The sequence below is a fragment of the Zea mays genome, chromosome 5 (assembly GCF_902167145.1).
Source record: "Zea mays cultivar B73 chromosome 5, Zm-B73-REFERENCE-NAM-5.0, whole genome shotgun sequence".
Classification (NCBI taxonomy): domain Eukaryota; kingdom Viridiplantae; phylum Streptophyta; class Magnoliopsida; order Poales; family Poaceae; genus Zea; species Zea mays.
Window position 1 is genome coordinate 213,057,797 of NC_050100.1, and position 25,640 is coordinate 213,083,436.

Consider the following 25,640-nt stretch of genomic DNA (forward strand, 5'->3'; position numbering starts at 1 on the left):
TAACCATCTAATGCATTTTATTTTAGTACCTTTTCGGTGGTGATTCAAAAGACTGTAGATTTTTTTTATCTTCAAGACAGTCTCCAGCTTCGAAGGTACTATGTTGCTGGCATGTAAATTAATGTGTAAGCATAGGGACATGTTAATTTAAATAAGTTAAAAATGAACTATTAAACTTGATGAGTCTGACTTATTCATAGAGAAATGACTGTAGATAGGTTGGACATTACGATAGAGGGTGAAATTTCTTGTCTTGTTCTGGATAGAAGTTTTGCTGGTGTTGACGGGATGCATTGGAATGCTCAATTTGGTTGATGGCAAGGATAGGTCTAAAGCTATGACTGACTTGATTAGGAGTTCTTTTTCTTGATTTTGAAAAGACATCAGATTATAAATAACAACGAATGTGAATTTGAGAGACACAATGGCTGCTAAATCAGGTGGGATATTTGAGGTGTCTGTAACTAATGTTAGGAGAGAAGGGCATGATTTTCCAATGATTCTTTTAGCAACATTGTCGAAATAAAACATTGGCATTTCAGCAGTGTCATTAGCAGCCATGAAATTGAGTTTGTACCTTGAAATGCAAATATATTGGAGTTGTGAAAGTTTTGAGTAGGAAGGATTGTAAACAGTAAGGTGAATAATAGATTGATTTGTATATCTAATAATGGCCGAACTATGTATACCTTAGAACATCATATGTCGAGCCACATGTAGGACATGATGACACTGATGACCGCATGGATGGTTTGTTTGGACATGTATTACATGCTTTGTACCACCATGCCTGATCATCAAGTAATCTTGTAATGGTTACAGTGCATTTAAAACCTTCCTTCTGTTGCAAAAAAAGAACTCATTAGTGAACATAGATATGAAATTGTTCACTTGAATTTTTGTAAATCCATTTATATATTGTATAAATTCATATATGCTCTTTGGTAGTGTCAATGGTTCAGACTCTAATAGCTCTTTTAAATCTTTGTGTTGTGACTCAGGAGGGTTAACAAACGCTGCCGGTTCGTTCGCAATGTGGATGTAGAAGTCTCGTGCATTGTTCTCTGTCTATGATCCTGATCGGTTATGGTCTCTAAATTGGAGGCGGAAGCATGATTGGAGGTGTCATGCACTATTGATCGCCTTTCACCTTGGCTAGCCATAGCCTCAGTATTAGAGTCGTTGCACATGTCCTATTAAAGCCATACATAACTAACGTAATCCTTATTAGAATTATGAAGGCAAATGCAATGTAGGTTTTGAGTGGTTTAACATTAGATAAACACACTCATATTATACACAAATATAGATATGGGTCAAATGAGGCCCACACGTAATATAATCCTTATTAGAATTATGGCAACACATGCATATTGCACACCGTTCTAAACACTAAGCAAACAAAAAAGGTTGAAGCAACATAGTAGAAGGAAGAAAGTAATATCTACACAGGTAGGATAATGAGCATAGTATTCACCTATATGTTTGGGCTGATGAAAGATCCAATTGTTGCGACCGTACACCTCTTCACCAAAGCACAAACAACTACATATATACATTTTAGCATAAAGAAACAAAGCACAAAAACATAGTATAGTCACATAAACGGACATAATAATAGACAATTGCTATCAATGAAAACGCTAAGGTATTGTGTGGAAAAAGAGCATCAGAAATAGGATATAATGGCATAATTGGGGACGGTAATTGAGAATCGATATAAAGACCAAACACATAAGTTTGAAGCAATATCCACATCTATAACATAATCCTTAGAACTAATGAATGCAAATGTAAGTAGTATTTGAGTACTACAACCACATATATAGAGGCAACAATCGGGGACTAATTCTATGCTGAAACTTCCAAGTTTTAAGCATGATCCTTATCTATAACAGAATATTTGCATCTAATGAATGCAAATGTAATTAGGGCTTGGGTGCTATAACATTGGTTAAGCAGACGCATAGAACAGATAAATCAATGTAAATAAATGTATGAGCCAAACTAAAAAAGTAGTAGAAATTTGAAATATGAAAGAGAGTAGCATTCACAAAGGTAATAAAAACGAATACAATATCTACATATGCGATTAACATCACACCTAAAAAAGTTAATAAATTAATTGTTCATATCACATGAAAGGTGAGTAAAGAGACTTTAAGAAGGCAATGCTGTAACTTGAACTTAAATATATTCCATGGATATATCCCAAGTAACATATCCTGGAGAAGGTTCGAAAAATAACATTGGACCACTAAACATGACTTGTATTAGCGTAGACCGATCCACCTCTTATTTTAGAGAAACACTACATCCTATTAGGGCCATATGTAAAATAATACTCGGAATTATGAAACCAAATGTAAGTAACGTTCCCTATATAATATAATGTTCAAAATTATGAGATGGATTAAAAGGTAATAGCAACATAAAAGAAGAAAGGAAGAAACATTTACATGTGCAGTAAGAAATAACACAATGTTTACCTATATGATTTTGGTCACTCAAAATCCAATCCAGCAAATGTACGCCTTGACTCCTAACTACAAACCACCACGAAAGCAAATCTAGGACATCAGAAAGAGTTACCCAAAAAATAGAATATAACCACAAAGATACAGACAATAATTGAAAGAGAAATAGTAAGCTAAAACGTTCAAGCTTTTAAACATTACCCCTTTTAAAAATATTTGTTTAAGTATTCCTTGCAAATGGGCCACGACCATCGAACTCACGTAGTAGAGACTAATAGTAAAAACACGATCATATTATTGAGAGCATGAACAAAATATTTTTGTAGAAGCCAAAACAATATGACGAAAATGACATAGTTATTCATCAACTGCATAAAAAAGGAACATGTTCGGCGGGAGACCAATTAAGAATGGCTAGTGAGAACTCTTTCTGTTATCTAGGAAATTATCGCACTCATAAAAGTGCACCTTTTTAACAGGGAAAGAATAAATCATCTTTTTTTTAAAAAAAAGTATGACACCCTAAACTCTTTTTTAGCGAGGGAAGAACCGAGAAGTATATCTTTTAGGCATCATTTACAAAGGCGTGTGTGGAAGTGGGACTGAGCAACAAAAGGCAAAGTTAGGTCCACAGTGGCCGCTTGACCGCTCGTAGACACTGTATTTTTTTCCAGTGGGAAAACACACCAAAGATTTGCAATATCCTTTTCCTATTGGATTTCTATTTTCCCAAGGGAAATGAACTAATTTCTCTTGAAAAATGGAAATCCCTTAGAAAAATATGGTTCCCAAATTAGCCCTAAAAAGGAGAAAAGGATGTATTTTTGTCGCTTTAGATTGAGAGCAAACTGCAAAACGGAACACGACGTAACGAATGCAGAAGCTACAATGAGCAACGTATGGCGAGAAGCGAAGAAAACATGTAAAGCCTATCTCTAACCTGGAAGAGCGACAGTGACCGGAGGTAGACGACTGGCGGAGGAAGCCGCGTGCAGCATTGTTGCTTCCTTGCGTGGCTGATTCAAAACGGATGAGGAAGCTACAGTAAGGAACGTAAACAGATGAGGAAGCTACAGTAAGGAACGTACAGCGGAAAGCTAAGAGAAGTATAGAAAACCCTTCTCACCTGGAAAAGTGGCGGTCGCGAGAGGATGCGGAGGAAGCTGCGGTGTCGTTGTCGTCGGCAGTCGCGAGAGGATGTGGAGGAAGCTACAGCGTCGCTGCTGCCATCAGCGGCAGCGTCGCCTCCCTGGTTGGTCGCTTCTAGATTGGTTGGTTTGTGGCCTCGGTAGCGTCGTCACCTTTTTTTAATCTTTTATTGGGAAGCTGAAGCTGTAGGTCATGGTAAAGTGAAAGAAGTAGCAGCCACCCGACACACGTACGCCCAAGATTTGAAGTAGCGGTGGACACACGTATGACCAAGTTATTTTTGCCGACGTGGAAGCTAGGACGGACGGTGATGCTGCATCTGACGACTAATATTTATTTTGCTGACGTGGAAGCAACGACGTGTGGCGCTGCTGCATCGGTTTAATAAGAAGAAATATGCTCATATGTTGGAAGGCCTAATGACCTTATGAACCATCTAGGCACTATGAGGCCCAAGGCTCCTAGTGCCGTGGGACCTCTAGTAAAATATCTAAGTCTCCGGGACACATTGTGACATGGGACACTAACAAGAGAATAAGTCACTGGCCCCCGCACTCTAGGGCACCCATGAGTCTAAGTATTTAGAGCATTTCGTGCATCGAAGCGCTTGTAAGTATAAGTCCTTGTCCCCTAGTGTCCTAGGGCACTTATAACCCTAAATACTTGTGGTATCCCGCACCCTAGTGCACTTGTAGGTATAAGACCTTGGGGCACTTGTGAGAGCACCTAGAGGGGGGGTGAATAGGTGATCCTGTAAAATTCAACACTAAATTCCAACAAGCTTGATTAAATAGATATTAGCGCAAGTTAATCAAGTCTATGAGGTGAGCTCTTGCGAACACAAATAATCACAGAGAGAGCAATCACAGGAGACACGCGATTTTATCCCGTGGTTCGACCAAGTAACACTTGCCTACTTCCACGTTGTGACGTCCCAATGGACGAGGGTTGCACTCAACCCCTTTCAAGTGATCCAATGATCAACTTGAATACCACGACTTTCTTCCTTATAGTTTTATTTCCGTTTGCGAGGAATCTCCACAAGTTGGAGCCTCTCGCCCTTACAATATTGATCACAAAGAACGCACAAGAGTAAGGTTGGGAAGAGCAACACACACAAGACTCAAATATGCAGCACAACCACGCACACAAGTGATGACTTGAGCTCGAAACACAACACACGGAGTTCACAACTCAAATGGAGCTCAAATCACTAACACAAAGAATCGAATGCGTGAAGTTGGAGTCTTGGAGTCTTAGAATGCTTAGTGAATGCTTGGGTGACTCCTCCATGCGCCTAGGGGGTCCCTTTTATAGCCCCAAGGCAGCTAGGAGCCGTTGGAGGCCAACTTGGAAGGCCAAACTTGCCTTCTGTCGGGTGGTGCACCGGACAGTCCGGTGCACCACCGTACAGTCACTGTAGCTGTCCGGTGCGCGATCTCCTTCCTTTTCTGGCGCATCCGACCGTTGGTCCTCAGAGTTGATTGGCACACCGGACACTGTCCAGTGCACCAGCTGACCGTTGGAGTAGTCCACGTGTCGCGCGAAGATTGTGCGGCCGACCGTTGGCGCAGGTGACCATTGGCTCACCGGACAGTCCGGTGCACCACCGGACAGTCCAGTGAATTATAGCCACGTCGCCCCTTTGCTTTTCCAGAGGGCGACGAGTTCGCCGCGGATGACTCACCTGACAGTCCGGTGCACCACCAGACCGTCCGGTGAATTATAGTCGTACGCCGCCGTCAACTCCCGAGAGCGACCTTTTCACCGGAAACCAGCCTGGCGCACCGGACACTGTCCGGTGCACCACCGGACAGTCCGGTGTGCCAGGCCTAGCTGGAGTTTGCTGCACATAGCTAACTCTTTTTCCAATTCTTTTCTCACTGTTTCTAGCACTTAGACAGAACACATTAGTACTCAAAACAATGTACTAAGTCTGGAAACATACCTTTTGCCTTGATTTGTAATTCTCACTTTATTTGGCACATGAGAACTTAATTAAATGTGTTGGACACTTAATCACCAAAACATTATAGAAATTGCCCAAGGGCACATTTCCCTTTCAATCTCCCCCTTTTTGGTGATTTATGCCAACACATCAAAAAACAACCAAAATAAGTGCAACACCAATGCAAATGAGGACCAAATCATTTTTGCACAAGATTTGACATATTTGGATCATTCTTTGCCATCACTTGGTTTGTTTTTGCAAATCAAATTCATTTTCCTATCTAAGTCAAACACACTTATTTGGGCACAAAGAGAGATAATCCAAGAGTGAAATTGATCAAGTGTCAAAAACTCCCCCTTTTTCCCATAATCAAAATTCTCCCACACAAGAGACCAAATTTTGCAATAAGAGCATTTTGGACAAATCAAAAGTTCTAACTCTATTGTTTTCAAAATTCACAAGTGGTAGCTGATCCATTTGCTTTGGCCTTAATTTCTCCCCCTTTAGCATTAAGCACCAAAACGGGATCATTTTTGGCCATTTAACCCCATTGCCTCACCAAAAATGTCAATTAAGAGCAAAAGGCAATGAGAGCATAAGTATGAAATTGGAAGTAATTACACTAATACCGGAGTGTAGTGGAAGTCTTTGCATTGTCCAAGTCCACATTTCTCTTTCAATGCACCTTTTAGACTACTCAAACAACCAGGTTAGTCTCAAAAGGTCAAGTTGTATCACATCTCCCCCTTAATATGTGCATCACTTGCATATGGACTTGTGAGGTCCGGGGATCACGTGTACAACTTGAACACCACAAATAAACAATAATGGATTTAAATGCATAAAGTAACATGATCAAAGGCATAGAACACATGTATGCTAAAGATCAATCAAAGTTACACAAATCTAAGACATTTAGCTCACTACGCAACCTGCAAAAGGTTTTCTCATCTAATGGCTTGGTAAAGATATCCGCTAGCTGGTTCTCGATGCTAATATGGTACACCTCGATATCTCCCTTTTGCTGGTGGTCTCTCAGGAAGTGATGCCGAATGTCTATGTGCTTAGTGCGATTGTGTTCAACAGGATTATCCGCCATGCGGATTGCACTCTCATTGTCACATAGGAGTGGGACTTTGCTCAGATTGTAGCCAAAGTCTCGGAGGGTTTGCCTCATTCAAAGTAGTTGCGTGCAACACTATCCTGCGACAACGTACTCGGCCTCAGCGGTGGATAGGGCAACGGATGTTTGCTTCTTAGAACTCCAAGACACCAGGGACCTTCCTAGGAATTGGCACGCCCCCGATGTGCTCTTCCTATCAACCTTGCACCCAACATAATCGGAGTCTGAGTATCCAATCAAGTCAAAGGTAGACCCCTTTGGATACCAGATTCCGAAGCAAGGCGTAGAAACTAAATATCTAAGAATTCGCTTAACGGCCACAAGGTGACATTCCTTGGGGTCGGATTGATATCTAGCACACATGCATGCACTTAGCATAATGTCCGGTCTACTAGCACATAAATAAAGTAATGACCCTATCATAGACCGGTATGCCTTTTGATCAACGGACTTACCTCCTTTGTTGAGGTCGACATGCCTGTCGGTTCCCATCGGTGTCTTCGCAGGCTTGACGTCCTTCATCCCAAACCTCTTGAGAAGGTCTTGAGTGTACTTCGTTTGGGAGAGGAAGGTGTCGTCCTTGAGTTGCTTCACTTGGAACCCAAGGAAGTAGGTCAACTCGCCCATCATTGACATCTCGAACTTCAATGTCATCACCCTGCTAAACTCCTCACAAGACTTTTGATTAGTAGAACCAAATATTATGTCATCGACAAAAATTTGGCACACAAAAAGATCACCATCACAAGTCTTAGTAAAAAGAGTGGGATCGGCTTTCCCAACCTTGAAAGCATTAGCAATTAAGAAATCTCTAAGGCATTCATACCATGCTCTTGGGGCTTGCTTAAGTCCATAGAGCGTCATAGAGAGCTTGAACACATGGTCGGGGTACCTGTCATCCTCAAAGCCAGGGGGTTGTTCAACGTATACCTCCTCCTTGATTGGCCCTTTGAGGAAAGCGCTCTTTACGTCCATTTGAAACAACTTGAAAGAGTGGTGAGCGGCATAGGCTAATAAAATTTGAATAGACTCTAGCCTAGCCACAGGAGCAAAAGTCTCCTTGAAATCCAAACCTCCGACTTGGGCATAACCTTTTGCCACAAGTCGAGCCTTGTTTCTTGTCACCACCCCGTGCTTGTCTTGCTTGTTGCGGAACACTGTAACATCCCAAAATCCCAACCCAGGTTTGAAACCCTAACCCCCCCTAATCCCCCCCTCCTTCATTTTATTCTTCTCCATTAACCCTACCCCTAGGTCACCCAATCATTTACATGCACTTAAAAATGATTTGAAGCACCTCACATAGACCATATTTACCACCTAGTTCATTTAGAGAAATTTTGATAAGAGAAAAAGAAACAAAAAGACACAAAAGTAGAAAAGAAAAAGGAAAAGAAATAGAATAAGAAAAGTAAAAGGAAAAAACCTCTCCCCTCCCTCGGCTGGGCCGAATCCCAGCCCAGCTCACGCGCGCCCGCTTCCCCCCCTCTCTTCCGGCCCAGGCGGCCCAACCCGCGCGCCGCTCCCGCCCCCTGACTTCCGGGCCCCGCCCGTCAGCGCCTCCCCGCTCTCTCTCTCGCGCGGACCTCTCTCACTGGCAGCCGACCCCACCCGTCAGCTCCTTCTCCCTCGCCCATCCCTCACCGGCGCAATCGCCGCCGAGCGCCCCTCGCCTCGTCGCCACGCCATTAATGCTCGCCAGCCTCCGCGACAACCTCGCCACTGTGCTTGAGCCGACCTCTCACCCCCACAGCCTGCCCGAGCCGTCCCAATCGGCGTTAGCGCCATTCCCGTACCCATGGCGAGCCCGCCGGTGCTCGCCGTCTCCCCCGCCCCCTCCCTCCCCCGAGCGCCTATAAAAGGCCCCGCTCGAGCCCCGTCTTCGCCACACAACACCAGCCATCCTCGCTGCCCTCCTCCCCGAGCCATTCAAGCAAGCGCCGCCGTGCCCCTGCCTTACTCCGGTGAGCTCCCTTCCCCCTCTCTAGCGTCTCTCTGTTCAATTAAACTATGGCCGAAGCTCCGCCACACGCTCGCAAACACTAGGCACCGCTTTGCCTCCCCTGTCGTGGCCGGAAACCTCACCGGCGGCTTCGCCGTCGCGGGCGCCCGCCACTGCGCCGTGGGCCGGCCGCCATAGGCCCCCGCAGGCCAAATTCGCCCCACCACCGTGACCCACTCCAACCGCCTGTGCTTCGCCACCCCTTCCCCGCCAGAGAACCGGACCGACGGCGGAGAACCGCCGCGGAGTTCACCGCCGACCGGCCCCGGTCGAGCTCCCTCCCCCCTCCGTTGCCAAGAAACGCCGTCAGCCCCCCCCCCTCTCTCCCTGGCTGGTGGGCCCGCGCTACGGCGTCGTCCCCGCCGCCGTTCCCTCGCTGCTGGGTCGTTTGGGCCACAAAGCGCGCCCGCGCCCGCGCCCGCACGCCTTGTGGGCCAAAATCCCCCCCGGCCCGGTTGGATGGAGAATCCCTTTTCTTTTCTTTTTTCTAATTTCCTTTCCCATTTTCACATATATATTTAGATACTAATATTTTATGCACCAAAAATTGTCTAAATAAATTATTAGGGCACAAAAATAATAAAGTATAATAATTTGCACACCCCACAAAGGTCACTATGTTTGATGTATTGTTATTGTCTTGTTTAATTAGCGGAAGAGGGATCCGATCCTCCGGAACTCTTAGCTCCGGAAGAAGGGCAAGAACCCGACCCCTCCGAGATTAACCTCTTGTGCCAGGAAAGCTTCGACGAAGGCAAGTCCATCTTTCCCTTGATGCATTATTTACCTATCTCTCTCTACCACTGCCTAAGCCTGGATTATGGGATGGGAATCGAATTGCATGGTAAGCATGAGAGAACCCGCATTTACTATCACTTCGATTAAAAGAAATGGGACAAGTAAAAAGGGGTATAAGTGAAATGTTTTCCAAAAGAGTGCGATGAAGGGTACTCACCCTCATCACCTGGTGAAGTAGGATGATCGGGGACTCCCTGGTTTAGGGGAGGGCCTAAGGTGTTGGCTCAGCTGGTTTAGGCGTGAGCAGAAGGATCGTCCTCTCATATAAGGACCGGTTTGTCATCTTTCATTACCTGTACTCTCGAAAAGTACAACCACTCGAGGCTGTCTGGGCAGCCACTCAATCTAAACTCGTATGGTCCAACCCCAGGGTTATGAAGGCTGGGGTAGCACCGGGAGGATAAGGAGGGGGAATGTTTTGTCCGGTTTGGACATGGCGGTGGCCTGACTGCTTCCGGTATAACCGTTAAGGTTCGGACGTACAAGGAAGGAAAGAGTTTTCGGATTCGGGTCTCATTGGCCATGAGATCGCAGAGCCGGACTAGTGGGTAAAGTGTACCCCTCTGCGCAGAGTCTAAACCTATTCGAATAGTCCGTGTCCACTGGTATGGACGAGTCTGGTATGGTATGACAATTAGTTTTTCTACTACAACTGGGAACAAGGAAATGTGTGGGTACGTCCTGGAAAGAAAGTAGTACCACGGGAGCGGGAAGCTCAGTGGTGGTCAAGCAAGTGTTACTTCTAGTGTCTTGGGAAAACCCTAACCATTGAGTACTACCTTTCTCTGAAAAAGTATGAGTGACTTAAACTCCACCATATAAAGCATGTACAATATAGGTCACTTTCTCTTTACGGGAGCCGGGTGGGCTTGCGGAATACCTAGTGTATTCACCTAGATTTATTTATGTTTTTCAGCAGCTGAAGACTTCTTTTCTGCTATGCTTGATTGATGGGGCTGTGTCTTCACCCAGTTCTGCCTGTGGCCTGGGCTATTTTATCTTCCACTGCGCTCTACGTTTTCTCGGCTCACTTTCGAGCTTGTATCCCCGGTATTGTAATAACATTATTTAGACTCTGTAACTATTTGAAGTAATGAATGTGATTACTAGCCTCCTGGGACTAGTAATTGTATCACATTTGAGTCCCAAAGGATCAGGACGCTTCAGGTGGTATCAAAGCCTATAGGACTGGCCGTAGACCACAGCCCTGACCTTAAAAGTTGCCTTAACAAGAAAACACCTCTTACCTCCAAGAAACACTCTTTCCCCTTTTCCCCGATATTAATGGACCTTTCTTTTCGTCTACCAGATGGAAAACCCCTGGGTGATTAGGACTTCCTATTGCTCAGAGGAGGAAGGCTTTCCTCACCTTCTTCGGAGCTGCGCGCTGCGCTTGGGGATCCGCAAGAAGCCCGAATATGTTTGGAAGGAGTACCGTGATAGTGGAATGGAAAAGTGCTCTATGGCGGTCTACTTGGGAGAAAGCCGGAACTACCCAAACCACCCTCCCTTCCAAATTACTTTCATCGGGCACCGCTTCCCAGACACATGCCAGAGCGTTGCTCGAAAAGCCCTCAAACAACTGTGCCAGAACTATAGCCGAGAGATCTTTGAGACCCCCCTCCGATATTTCCCACCTAGCAACAAAAACACCCCCACCTGGAAGAAAAGACTCCAGGCTCTGTCAGGAGGAGATCCCATAGAAGATGATCCCACTATCGTCTACATGGTCGGATACCTCCACACCCTCGACAACCACTACGATGAACTCTCCTCCCATTGTACCCACCTAAACTCCCGAGTGGAAAGCCTAGAGCAGCAAGTCAAAGAACTTAAGCAAGAGAAGGCATCCCTCTAGGAGAGTCTCAGCATAGTGGAAGGCGAGGAAGCCAACACCCGTGAGGCCTACCGGACCTTGAAGATAGACTTTGACAAGAAGCTGAAAGCACTCGCCCCCAAAAAGAAGATCCAGAAGAAGACCGCTAACTAAGGATGCCAGACAGAGAAGAAGAAGAAGAAGGCCCCTCTAGCCCTACCTCCCCCCAGAATAGATGACTGGTCCGACGAGTAAGATGTATCCCTAGCCAGCCTCGATGATCTTCTCAAGGCATTTGGGGACACCTTAGACAAGGAACTCGCTAGTACCTCGAAGAACGCTCTCGTGTAGTCTTCCCCTGTAGTAGTCTTATGCTTGTAATGTGATGGTGTAATGAATAAAATAACTTGGTTGAAAACAATTTGCATGTGCATGATAGTGACTCTCTTCCCTGGCAGATGGCTTCAGATAAAACCACGCCTACCGCCTCAGGGATTGGAGCAGGTTTCCCCCGAAGAGCTGAAGGGGAAGTCGTTAGAGAAGAAAGTGAAACCCACCTCCCCGCACCTCCACCCCTACCCTTAGACCTAGCCCAAGTTCTAGCCAATCAGACCCGACTCATCGAGGTCCTCACTCGAAATCTGGAAAATCAATGGCCGAATGGTGGAAGACCGCAAGACAGAATGGGGGACTTTCTAAGACTCAAACCTCCCACGTTCGCCGGATCAAACAACCCCCTCGATGCAGACGATTGGATGCGCACGATCAAAAGGAAACTGGAAGCCATTGGTTGCCCAGAAAACCATCGTGTTCAACTGGCTGTCCATCAACTCTCTGGGATGGCCCTAGCCTGGTGGGACACCTTCAACGTCACCATCAGAGATGCTACCTGGGCGGAGTTCGAAGCAGCTTTCCGGGAGCACCATGTGCCCCAAGGACTGGTACAGCTTAAGGAGGACGAGTTCCGAGAATTGACTCAAGACGGAAGATCTGTCAGCGAATATGTGCACAAGTTCACGGAGTTAGCCCGCTATGCGCCAGATGATGTCAATACCGAGAGCAAGAAGATGGCCTGTTTCCTGAAGGGACTCAGGCCAGAACTCAAGACAATTCTGGCTAGCCAAGACTTCCTCAACTTCTCTCACCTTTCCAACAAGGCCATGCAAGTTGAAAGGGCTAAGGAGGAAAAAAAGGACATCTCAAAAGGAAGTTCCAGGTTCTCCGGGCACAGCAGCAGGACCGGCACCAGAAGACTCGATCATTTGGGTTTCCACCCAAGGGACCCAACTTCAGTAGACCAGCTGGACCCACTCCGTCACGATTCAGCCAGCAAAGTCAGAGCTCTTTCCATTCTCCCTTGGTGGCAAGCAACCAACCTCCGGCAAATGTATGTTGGCACTGCGGTGATCCAAGCCACTTCAAGAACAACTGTCCGCAGCTGAAGACACCAGGACCCGCCTACTCCAACTCGGTGAATGGCCCCAAGAATACCTCGGCATCCGCCCCTAAGGCGCCCTCCGCCGTCAGCCAGCAGAACAAGACTCCGTACCAAGGGAGGGCACATGTAAATCACGTCGATGCCCAGGAAGCTCAGCAGGCTCCGGGAGTAGTACTCGGTGAGTTTCTTGTTGAATTTACTCCCGCTACCGTACTTTTCGATTCTGGAGCATCCCACTCTTTCATAGCCACTAGCTTTGTGGAAAAATATGGCATTCCCTCTACTCCGTTAGAGATCCCCTTGGTCACCCGAACCCCAGGGTCCGACCTCCTATGCCAGCTAAAATGTTCCCAAGTCAGAATCCTTTTAAGTGGGGTAGTATTCCTGGCAGACTTAACCGTCTTGCCATCCAAAGGAATTGATGTAATCCTAGGGATGGATTGGCTAACTAAACACAAAGGCATCATCAGTTGCGCAGACAAGACAGTCCTCCTCACCGACCAGCAGGGAAAGTCAGTCTCTTGTTAGGCACGACCACCCGCCAGTGACCCAATGATGTTCAATCTAACAACAGAAAGTATATCAGTAGTAGAAGAATTCATGGACGTGTTTCCAGAAGAATTGTCAGGAATGCCACCAGAAAGAGAAGTGGAATTCTACATAGATCTGATCCCTGGAACAGCACCCATCGCGAAGAGACCATACTGCATGGCTCCGACCGAGTTAGCAGAACTGAAGCTTCAAATTTCAGATCTTCAGCAAAAAGGGTACATTCATCCCAGCTCATCACCTTGGGGAGCACCAGTCCTGTTCGTCTCCAAGAAGGATGGAAGCATGAGAATGTGTATTGATTACCGATCGTTAAATGAAGTTACCATCAAGAACAAGTACCCACTTCCTCGGATCGACGACCTCTTCGATCAGCTTCAAGGAGCCAAGTACTTCTCCAAGATAGACCTAAGGTCTGGTTACCACCAATTGAGGATCAAGGAAGCGGACATCCAAAAGACTGCATTTGTCACCCGGTACGGGCAATATGAATTCACGGTAATGTCGTTCGGACTGACAAACGCACCCGCCTTTTTCATGAACCTCATGAATAAAGTGTTTATGGAAGAGCTAGATAAGTTTGTCGTAGTCTTCATCGACGACATCCTTATTTACTCCAGGAACCGCGAAGACCATAAGCGTCACCTTCGGATCATCCTTGGAAAACTCAGAGCACACCAACTTTATGCCAAACTCAGTAAATGTGAATTCTGGTTGGAAAAGATAGCCTTCCTTGGGCATATCTTAACCGCAGAAGGGATAGAAGTGGACCCTTCCAAAGTAGAAGCAGTGTCAAAATGGAGGCAACCAACCAACGTCAGTGAAGTTCGAAGCTTCCTAGGAATGGCAGGGTATTACCGCCGCTTCATCAAATGATTCTCCAGCATCGCAAGACCAATGACAGAACTTCTCAAGAAAGACCATAAATTTGTGTGGACCCCAAAATGTGAAGGAAGTTTCCAAATCATAAAGGAGAAACTCACAACGGCACCCGTTCTATCACTGCCAGATATTCATCAAGATTTTGTCGTCTTCTGTGATGCCTCGAGGCAAGGCTTAGGGTGTGTGCTAATGCAAAACGAGAAAGTCATTGCTTACGCATCACGCCTGCTCAAGCCGCACGAGCAGAATTACCCCACCCATGATTTGGAATTGGCAGCCATAGTGCATGCCTTAAAGATATGGAGGCATTATCTCATCGGAAACAAATGCCACATTTTCACCGATCACAAGAGTCTAAGGTATATATTTACTCAACCTGATCTCAACCTCCGTCAGCGAAGATGGTTAGAACTGATCAAGGATTACGACCTAGAAATTCACTATCACCCCGGGAAGGCCAACGTGGTAGCCGACGCCCTCAGTCGAAAGCCATTCAGAATAAAAGGGACCAACTTTCTAGAAGACTGGAAGAAAGAATTAGCACAACTAAATGCATGTCAGGGAAACAACGACAGTCTCGAAGTCAAGCCAATGCTAGAAGACCTCATCGGCAAAGCTCAACGTCTAGACTCAGAGACAGCAAGGCTCGTGGAGAAAGCCCGCAAGGAACAACTCCCGGACCTCAGGACAGATGACCAAGGAGTCCTTTGGTTCAAGCACCGTCTATGTGTACCAAAAGGGGAAGCCCGAGAGGTCCTACTCAAGGAAGCTCACGACTCAGCCTACTCCATCCACCCCGGATCTACCAAGATGTACCTGGACCTCAAGACCAGATACTGGTGGAAGGGGATGAAGAAAGAAATAGCTCAGTATGTGGCCCGATGTGACATCTGCCAACGGACGAAGGCCGAACACCAAAAACCTGCTGGCCTATTACAACCCCTCCCGATACCTGAATGGAAGTGGGAAGAAATAGGCATGGACTTCGTAACCGGACTGCCCCGGACGCAGAAAGGGAATGACTCCATATGGGTAATAATAGATCGCCTCACCAAGGTAGCCCATTTCATTCCCGTGAAAACTACCTTTGGAGGAGCCACCCTTGCCCGGATTTACCTCAAGGAGATAGTCAGACTCCATGGCATCCCAAGGAAGATAGTGTCAGACAGAGGAACCCAGTTCACATCCAAGTTCTGGACAAGCCTTCAGAAAGCTATGGGCACCAAGCTAGATTTCAGTACCGCGTATCACCCTCAGACAGATGGGTAGACAGAAAGGGTCAACAAAGTCCTTGAAGATCTGTTAAGAGCATGTGTATTAGCTTTTGATAGAAGTTGGGAGTCCAGTCTACCCTACGCAGAGTTCTCCTACAACAATAGCTATCAGTCCAGCATCAAGATGTCACCATTCGAAGCACTGTATGGACGAAAATGCCAGACCCCTCTCATGTGGTCCAACGTGGGGGAAAAGCACTAGAAGGACCTGCCTTTGTCAAAGAGGCAGAAGAGAAAGTTGCACTGATCCGCAAAAGGTTGCTTGAAGCTCAAAGTCGACAGAAGAGTTACGCAGACAACAGGTGGAGGGAACTCCGATTTGAGGAAGGAGACTTCGTCTACCTCAAGGTTTCTCCAATGCGTGGTGTCAGGAGGTTCCAAGTCAAAGGGAAGCTAGCCCCATGTTTTGTAGGTCCCTATCCCATCATTGGCAAGGTAGGACCCGCAGCATACCGCCTGGAACTACCAGAATCCATGTCCGACATCCACAATGTGTTCCACGTATCCCAGCTCCGCAAATGCCTGCAAGCACCAGAAAGTCACCTCGAAGAAGAGACAGTACAGATTCAGAAAGACCTGCAATATCGTGAGAAACCAGTGAAGATTCTTGATTCAGCAGTCAGAAAGACCCGCACCTCAGAAGTGAAGCTCTGTAAAGTTCAGTGGAGCAGAGAAGGAGAAGAGGAAGCCACCTGGGAGAGTGAGGACTTCTTGAGGAGGGAATACCCTTATCTTTTCCCAAACCCAGTCTAAATCTCGAGGGCGAGATTCCTTTAAGTGGGGTAGGTTTGTAACATCCCAAAATCCCAACCCAGGTTTGAAACCCTAACCCCCCTAATCCCCCCTCCTTCATTTTATTCTTCTCCCTTAACCCTACCCCTAGGTCACCCAATCATTTGCATGCACTTAAAAATGATTTGAAGCACCTCACATAGACCATATTTACCACCTAGTTCATTTAGAGAAATTTTGATAAGAGAAAAAGAAACAAAAAGACACAAAAGTAGAAAAGAAAAAGGAAAAGAAATAGAATAAGAAAAGGAAAAGGAAAAACCCTCTCCCCTCCCTCGGCTGGGCCGAATCCCAGCCCAGCTCACGCGCGCCCGCTTCCCCCCTCTCTTCCGGCCCAGGCGGCCCAACCCGCGCGCCGCTCCCGCCCCCTGACTTCCGGGCCCCGCCCGTCAGCGCCTCCCCGCTCTCTCTCTCGCGCGGACCTCTCTCACTGGCAGCTGACCCCACCCGTCAGCTCCTTCTCCCTCGCCCATCCCTTACCGGCGCAATCGCCGCCGAGCGCCCCTCGCCTCGTCGCCTCGCCATTAATGCTCGCCAGCCTCCGCGACAACCTCGCCACTGTGCTTGAGCCGACCTCTCACCCCCACAGCCTGCCCGAGCCGTCCCAATCGGCGTTAGCGCCATTCCCGTACCCATGGCGAGCTCGCTGGTGCTCGCCGTCTCCCCCACCCCCCTCCCTCCCCCGAGCACCTATAAAAGGCCCCGCTCGAGCCCCGTCTTCGCCACACAACACCAGCCATCCTCGCTGCCCTCCTCCCCGAGCCATTCAAGCAAGCGCCGCCGTGCCCCTGCCTTACTCCGGTGAGCTCCCTTCCCCCTCTCTAGCGTCTCTCTGTTCAATTAAACTATGGCCGAAGCTCCGCCACACGCTCGCAAACACTAGGCACCGCTTTGCCTCCCCTGTCGTAGCCGGAAACCTCACCGGTGGCTTCGCCGTCGCGGGCGCCCGCCACTGCGCCGTGAGCCGGCCGCCATAGGCCCCCGCAGGCCAAATTCGCCCCACCACCGTGACCCACTCCAACCACCCGTGCTTCACCACCCCTTCCCCGCCAGAGAACCGGACCGACGGCGGAGAACCGCCGTGGAGTTCACCGCCGACCGGCCCCGGTCGAGCTCCCTCCCCCCTCCGTTGCCAAGAAACGCCGTCAGCCCCCCCTCTCTCCCTGGTTGGTGGGCCCGCGCTACGGTGCCGTCCCCGCCGTCGTTCCCTCGCTGCTGGGCCGTTTGGGCCGCAAAGCGCGCCCGCTCCCGCGCCCGCACGCCTTGTGGGCCAAAATCCCCCCCGGCCCGGTTGGATGGAGAATCCCTTTTCTTTTCTTTTTTCTATTTTCCTTTCCCATTTTCACATATATATTTAGATACTAATATTTTATGCACCAAAAATTGTCTAAATAAATTATTAGGGCACAAAAATAATAAAGTATAATAATTTGCACACCCCACAAAGGTCACTATGTTTGATGTATTGTTATTGTCTTGTTTAATTAGCGGAAGAGGGATCCGATCCTCCGGAACTCTTAGCTCCGGAAGAAGGGCAAGAACCCGACCCCTCCGAGATTAACCTCTTGTGCCAGGAAAGCTTCGACGAAGGCAAGTCCATCTTTCCCTTGATGCATTATTTACCTATCTCTCTCTACCACTGCCTAAGCCTGGATTATGGGATGGGAATCGAATTGCATGGTAAGCATGAGAGAGCCCGTATTTACTATCACTTCAATTAAAAGAAATGGGTCAAGTAGAAAGGGGTATAAGTGAAATGTTTTCCAAAAGAGTGCGATGAAGGGTACTCACCCTCATCACCTGGTGAAGTAGGATGATCGGGGACTCCCTGGTTTAGGGGAGGGCCTAAGGTGTTGGCTCAGCTGGTTTAGGCGTGAGCAGAAGGATCGTCCTCTCATATAAGGACCAGTTTGTCATCTTTCATTACCTGTACTCTCGAAAAGTACAACCACTCGAGGCTATGTGGGCAGCCACTCAATCTAAACTCGTACGGTCCAACCCCAGGGTTATGAAGGCTGGGGTAGCACCGGGAGGATAAGGAGGGGGAATGTTTTCTCCGGTTTGGACATGGCGGTGGCCTAACTCCTTCCGGTATAACCGTTAAGGTTCGGACGTACAAGGAAGGAAAGAGTTTTCGGATTCGGGTCTCATTGGCCATGAGATCGCAGAGCTGGACTAGTGGGTAAAGTGTACCCCTCTGCGCAGAGTCTAAACCTATTCGAATAGTCCGTGTCCACTGGTATGGACGAGTCTGGTATGGTATGACAATTAGTTTTTCTACTACAACTAGGAATAGGGAAATGTGTGGGTACGTCCTGGAAAGAAAGTAGTACCACGGGAGCGGGAAGCTCAGTGGTGGTCAAGCAAGTGTTACTTCTAGTGTCTTGGGAAAACCCTAACCATTGAGTACTGCCTTTCTCTGAAAAAGTATGAGTGACTTAAACTCCACCATATAAAGCATGTACAATATAGGTCACTTTCTCTTTACGGGAGTCGGGTGCGCTTGCGAAATACCTAGTGTATTCACCCAGATTTATTTATGTTTTTCAGCAGCTGAAGACTTCTTTTCTGCTATGCTTGATTGATGGGGTTGTGTCTTCTCCCAGTTCTGCCTGTGGCCTGGGCTATTTTATCTTCCACTGCGCTCTACGTTTTCTCGGCTCACTTTCGAGCTTGTATCCCCGGTATTGTAATAACATTATTCAGACTCTGTAACTATTTGAAGTAATGAATGTGATTACTAGCCTCCTGGGACTAGTAATTGTATCACATTTGAGTCCCAAAGGATCGGGACGCTTCAAACACCCACTTGGTTCCCACAACATTTTGCTTTGGACATGGCACCAGGCTCCAAACTTCATTCCTCTTGAAGTTGTTGAACTCTTCCTGCATGGCCAACACCCAGCCTGGATCCTGCAAGGCCTCTTCTACCCTGAAAGGCTCAATAGAAGAGACAAACGAGTAATGCTCACAAAAATTAGCTAAACGTGAGCGAGTTGTTACTCGCTTGCTTATGTCACCCAGAATCTGATTGACGGGGTGATTTCTTTGGATCATCGCTCGGACTTGAGTTGGAGGGACTCGTGGTGCTTCTTCCTCCATCACTTGTTCTTCCTGTGCTCCCCCTTGATACTGTCCCTCTTCTTGAGGTACCTGTTCACCGTCTTGAGTTGGAGGATGCACCATTGTGGAGGAAGATGGCTGATATTGCTCTTGTTGTTCCTGTGGTCGCACATCGCCTATCGCCATCGTGCGCATTGCGGCCGTCGGAACATCATCTTCATCTATGTCATCAAGATCAACTTGCTCTCTTGGAGAGCCATTAGTCTCATCAAATACAACGTCTATACACCTTTGTATTTGAGTCATACCCTAGTAAAAACCCTTCTACAGCTTTGGGAGCAAATTTGGAATGTCTACCTTTCTTCACCAGAATGTAGCATTTGCTCCCAAATACATGAAAGTAAGATACATTGGGTTTGTTATCGGTAAGGAGTTCATAGGAGGTCTTCTTGAGGAGGCGATGTAGGTAAAGTCGGTTTATGGCGTGGCAAGCTGTGTTCACAGCTTCCGACCAAAACCGCTCGGGCGTCTTGAATTCTCCAAGCATCGTTCTCGCCATGTCGATAAGTGTCCTGTTCTTCCTCTCTACCACACCGTTTTGTTGTGGTGTGTAGGGAGCGGAGAACTCGTGCTTGACGCCTTCTTCCTCAAGATACTCCTCCACTTGCAAATTCTTGAACTCAGACCCGTTGTCGCTTCTTATCTTTTTCACCTTGAGCTCAAATTCGTTTTGAGCCCTCCTTAGAAAGCGCTTTAGGGTCCCTTGGGTTTCTGATTTGTCCTGCAAAAAGAACACCCAAGTGAAGCGGGAAAAATCATCAACAATTACAAGACCATACTTACTTCCCCCGATGCTAAGGTAGGCAACAGGTCTGAAGAGGTCCATGTGAAGAAGCTCTAGTGGTCTTGATGTTGTCACACATTCTTGCTGTGATGAGTGCTTTCCACCTGTTTCCCTGCCTGACAAGCTGCACACGGTCTATCTTTCTCGAAACAAACATTGGTTAGTCCTAATGCATGTTCTCCCTTTAGAAGTTTATGAAGGTTCTTCATCCCAACATGTGCTAGACGGCGATACCACAGCTAGCCCATACTAGTCTTAGCTATTAAGCATGCATCTAGATCGGCCTCCTCTTTCGAAAAATCAACTAAATAGAGTTTGCCGTCTAATACACCCTTAAAAGCTAATGAACCATCGCTCCTTCTAAAGACAGATACATCAACATTTGTAAAAAGACAATTGTAACCCATGTGACACAATTGACTTACAGACAGAAGGTTGTAACCAAGCGACTCTACTAGAAATACATTTGATATGGAGTGCCCGTTGGTGATGGCTATCTTTCCCAAACCCTTGACCTTGCCTTGATTCCCATCTCCAAAGATAATCGTATCTTGGGAATCCTTGTTCTTGATGTAGGAGGTGAACATCTTCTTCTCCCCTGTCATGTGGTTTGTGCATCCGCTGTCGATAATCCAGCTTGAGCCCCCGGATGCATAAACCTGCAAGGAATTTAAGCTTGGGTTTAGGTACCCAACTCTTGTTGGGTCCTACAAGGTTAGTCACAATAATTTTTGGAACCCAAATACAAGTATTGTCTCCCTTGCATTTGGATCCCAACTTCCTAGCAACCACTTTTTCATTCTTACATGAAAGTACAAACGAAGTGTTGCAAGCATGAAAAACGATAGTAGGTTTATTACACATTTTCCTAGGCACATGATGCACAACATGATTTTTCCTAGGCCTATTTCTACCATGCACAAAAGTAGAGCTAGAGGCAAACATAGCATGTGAATCATTGTAAGCAGTATGAACATAACTCTTATTATGACTAGCCATTTTCCTATCATAAATAAAAGCATGATTCCTTTGAGGACTATTAGCCATAAGGGCCTTCCCTTTCTCCTTGTTGAGAATGGGAGCCTTTTGGCTTGTTAAGTTCTTAGTTTCCCTTTGAAAACCAAGTCCATCCTTAATTGAGGGGTGTCTACCAATGGTGTAGGCATCCCTAGCAAATTTTAATTTATCAAAATTAATTTTGCAAGTCTTAAGTTGAGCATTAAGACTTGCCACCTCATCATTTAATTTGGTAATAGAAATAAGGTGTTCATCACAAGCATTAACATCAAAGTCCTTACATCTATTACAAATAATGACATGCTCAACACATGAACTAGTTTTGACTTCCTCTAGCTTAGCATTTAATTCATCATTTAAACTCTTTAAACTAGAGACTGATTCATGGCAAATAGACAATTCAGAGGATAACATTTCATTTCTCTTAATTTCTAAGGCAAGGGATTTTTGCACACTAATAAATTTGTCATGTTCCTCATATAAAATGTCCTCTTGTTTTTCTAACAATCTATCCTTTTCATTTAGAGCATCAATTAATTCATTAATTTTTTCTACCTTAGCTCTATCTAAACCTTTAAATAAACTAGAGTAATCTACTTCATCATCAGAAGACTCCTCATCACTAGAAGAACAATACTTAGGTGTATCTCGATTACTTACTTTCTTCTCCTTGGCCATGAGACACGTATGGCATTCGTTGGGGAAGAGCGAAGACTTGACGAAGGCTGAGGCGGCCAGTCCCTCATCGTCAGAGTCGGATAAGGAGCAGTCAGAGTCCCACTCCTTTCCAAGGTGCGCCTCGCCCTTCGCCTTCTTGTAGTTCTTCTTCTTCTCCTTCTTGTCGTGTCTTTCTTGTGCCTGATCATTCTCATTATCGGGACATTGAGCAATAAAGTGACCAGTCTTACCACATTTAAAGCAGGAGCGCTTTCCCCTTGTTTTGTTCTTGTTGGAGGTACTCCTTGCGTCCTTTTAGTGTGGTCTTGAAACGCTTGATGATAAGCGCCATCTCATCTTCGTTGAGGCCAGCAGCCTCCACTTGTGCCACCTTGCTTGGTAGCGTCTCCCTACTGCTAGTTGCTTTAAGAGCAACGGTTTGAGGCTCGTAGACGGGTAGTGGGCCATTAAGAGCATCATCCACGTATCGCGCCTCCTTCACCATCATACGCCCGCTCACGAATTTTCCGAGAATCTCCTCGGGCGTCATCTTGGTGTACCTGGGATTTTCACGAATAAGGTTGACAAGATGGGGGTCAATTACTGTAAATGACCTTAGCATGAGTCGAACGACATCATGATTCGTCCATCTTGTGCTTTCGTAGCTTCGTATTTTGTTGACCAGGGTCTTGAGCCTGTTGTAGGTTTGTGTTGGCTCCTCTCCCCTGATCATCGCAAATCTCCCCAGCTCGCCTTCCACCAACTCCATTTTGGTGATCATGGTGGCGTCGTTTCGCTCATGAGATATCTTGAGGGTGTCCCAGATTTGCTTGGCGTTGTCCAAGCCGCTCACCTTATTATATTCATCCCTGCAAAGTGAAGCTAGCAAGACAGTGGTAGCTTGTGCATTTTTATGAATTTGCTCATTTATGAAAATGGGATTGTCAGTGCTATCAAAAAGAATTCCATTTTCAACAATCTCCCAGATACTAGGATGGAGAGAAAATAAATGACTATGCATTTTATGGCTCCAGAAAGAGTAGTCTTCTCCATCGAAGTGTGGAGGTTTCCCAAGTGGAATTGATAGTAAATGAGCATTTGAATTAAATGGAATACGGGAGTAATCAAATGAATAGTTTTGATTGACCGTTTTCCTTTTTGAAGAGTCTTCATCGTCGTCGTGTGGTGAAGAAGACGAGGCATCGCTGTTGTAGTAGATGATCTTCTTGATGCGCCTCTTCTTCTTCCCTTCTCTCTTCTTTTGACTTGAGCCTGAGTCAGTAGGCTTGTCGTTTCTTGGCTCGTTGAGGACGGACTCCTTTTCCTTGTCATTGACCACCATCCCCTTTCCCTTAGGATCCATCTCTTCGGGCGGTTAGTCCCTTAGATGAAGAGTACGGCTCTGATACCAATTGAGAGCACCTAGAGGGGGGTGAATAGGTGATCCTGTAAAATTTAACACTAAATTCCAACAAGCTTGATTAAAGAGATATTAGCGCAAGTTAATCAAGTCTATGAGGCGAGCTCTTGCGAACACAAATAATCACAGAGAGAGCAATCACAGGAGACACGCGATTTTATCTCGTGGTTCGACCAAGTAACACTTGCCTACTTCCACGTTGTGGCGTCCCAATGGACGAGGGTTGCACTCAACCCCTTTCAAGTGATCCAATGATCAACTTGAATACCACAACTTTCTTCCTTATAGTTTTCTTCCTGTTTGCGAGGAATCTCCACAAGTTGGAGCCTCTCATCCTTACAATATTGATCACAAAGAACGCACAAGAGTAAGGTTGGGAAGAGCAATACACACAAGACTCAAATATGCAGCACAACCACGCACACAAGTGACGACTTGTGCTCGAAACACAACACGCGGAGTTCACAACTCAAATGGAGCTCAAATCACTAACACAAAGAATCGAATGTGTGAAGTTAGAGTCTTGGAGTCTTAGAATGCTTATTGAATGCTTGGGTGACTCCTCCATGCGCCTAGAGGTCCCTTTTATAGCCCTAAGGCAGCTAGGAGCCGTTGGAGGCCAACTTGGAAGGCCAAACTTGCCTTCTGTCGGGTGGTGCAACGAACAGTCCGGTGCACCACCGGATAGTCATTGTAGCTGTCCGGTGCGCGATCTCCTTCCTTTTCTGGCACATCCGGCCATTGGTCCTCAGAGCTGATTGGCACACCGGACACTGTCCGGTGCCCACCGGACAATCCGGTGCAACAGCTGACCGTTGGAGCAGTCCACGTGTCGCGCGAAGATTGTGCGGCCGACCGTTGGCACAGGTGACCGTTGGCTCACCGGACAGTACGGTGCACCACCGGACAGTCCGGTGAATTATAGCCATGTCGCCCCTTTGCTTTTCCTGAGGGCGACGAGTTCGCCGCGGATGACTCACCGGACAGTCCGGTGCACCACCGGACCGTCCGGTGAATTATAGTCGTACGCTGCCGTCAACTCCCGAGAGCGGCCTTTTCACCGGAGACCAGTCTGGCGCACCGGACACTGTCCGGTGCACCACAGGACAGTCCGGTGTGCCAGGCCGAGCTGAAGTTTGCTGCACATAGCTAACTCTTTTTCCAATTTTTTTCTCACTGTTTCTAGAACTTAGACAGAACACATTAGTACTCAAAACAATGCACTAAGTCTGGAAACATACCTTTTGACTTGATTTGTTCTTCTCACTTTATTTGGTACATGAGAACTTAATTAAATGTGTTGGACACTTAATCACCAAAACATTATAAAAATTGCCCAAGGGCACATTTCCCTTTCAACTTGTAAGCCTAAGTCCTAAGGCCCATTTGTGTTATGAGGTAATAAGGTATCAGATGCTCAGTACAGTCTATCCCTTGTGCATTAACATCACTTAGTCGCTAAGAACCTCAGTTGGCCTCATAGTCTATAAAGTCCTCATCTCGTACTCCAAGGGCGGCAGGGATTGACCCTCTAGGTACCAGGGCCCCAAAGGTGCTAAGGACTTAGGGAAGTTAAGTATAATTCTGTCTCATGACATTAGGATGTGTCATGTCGGTCAAGGATAGTATGACCTTAGAAAATGGACCTCACATCTAAGCGCTCGAGGATAAGTCTATAGAAAAATTTAATGAATAAATCTCAGATACGACATATTAAATGTGTGATGGACAACTTTACAAGCTTGACAAGCGTGTTGTTACCATAACTTAGGTTGCATACACTCGAGATAACTATGTTGTACGTGCATTGATCCTATAGCCATGCGTGTGCACGGGATGTGTACTATGAAATAAAATCAAATAAAAAAGTCTACATTGGCTACCAATTACATCGTGCCAATTACATCGTGCAGATGGCACAAGCTCTGATATCTAGACATAACTTATCATATATGCTTGTGCGGTTGGTATGATGATTACCTTGAGAAGAATCGACTACGACACGGATAACATGATATATGACTCAATTGTTAGAGTTGCAAATGGTTTTGTGACCATAAACAGTTCAAATTAGATCCTATTTTAATTTTTAGGATTCAATATAAAACTTCTTGTTGGAGATGCTTTTACAAGGCCCACACTAAAAGACACTGGTGCAATAAAAAAATAATTCCACATAGGAAATGAATGAGAGATTGGCTCAACGTAAATGTATGATTACTGTATGTATATATTGTGAGATTAAGAAATATATAAAGCGAGGTACACATCTCCATTCATGCAATGTCGCAACGCGCGAGCTCTTGCTCAACTAGCCAACTGGTCGAGCCATGGTATGAGAGAGTGATGTTGTCACCAAACCAACACCTTGTTTGAATAGGAATGTGG

General features: G+C 46.4%; 1 protein-coding gene across 1 annotated transcript in view; it reads left to right on the forward strand.

The window, feature by feature from the left end:
* LOC103628837 (uncharacterized) overlaps positions 1–25,640 on the forward strand; it is an 84,506-nt gene that overhangs the window by 42,406 nt on the left and 16,460 nt on the right. The gene's annotated exons all lie outside the window — the stretch shown is intronic.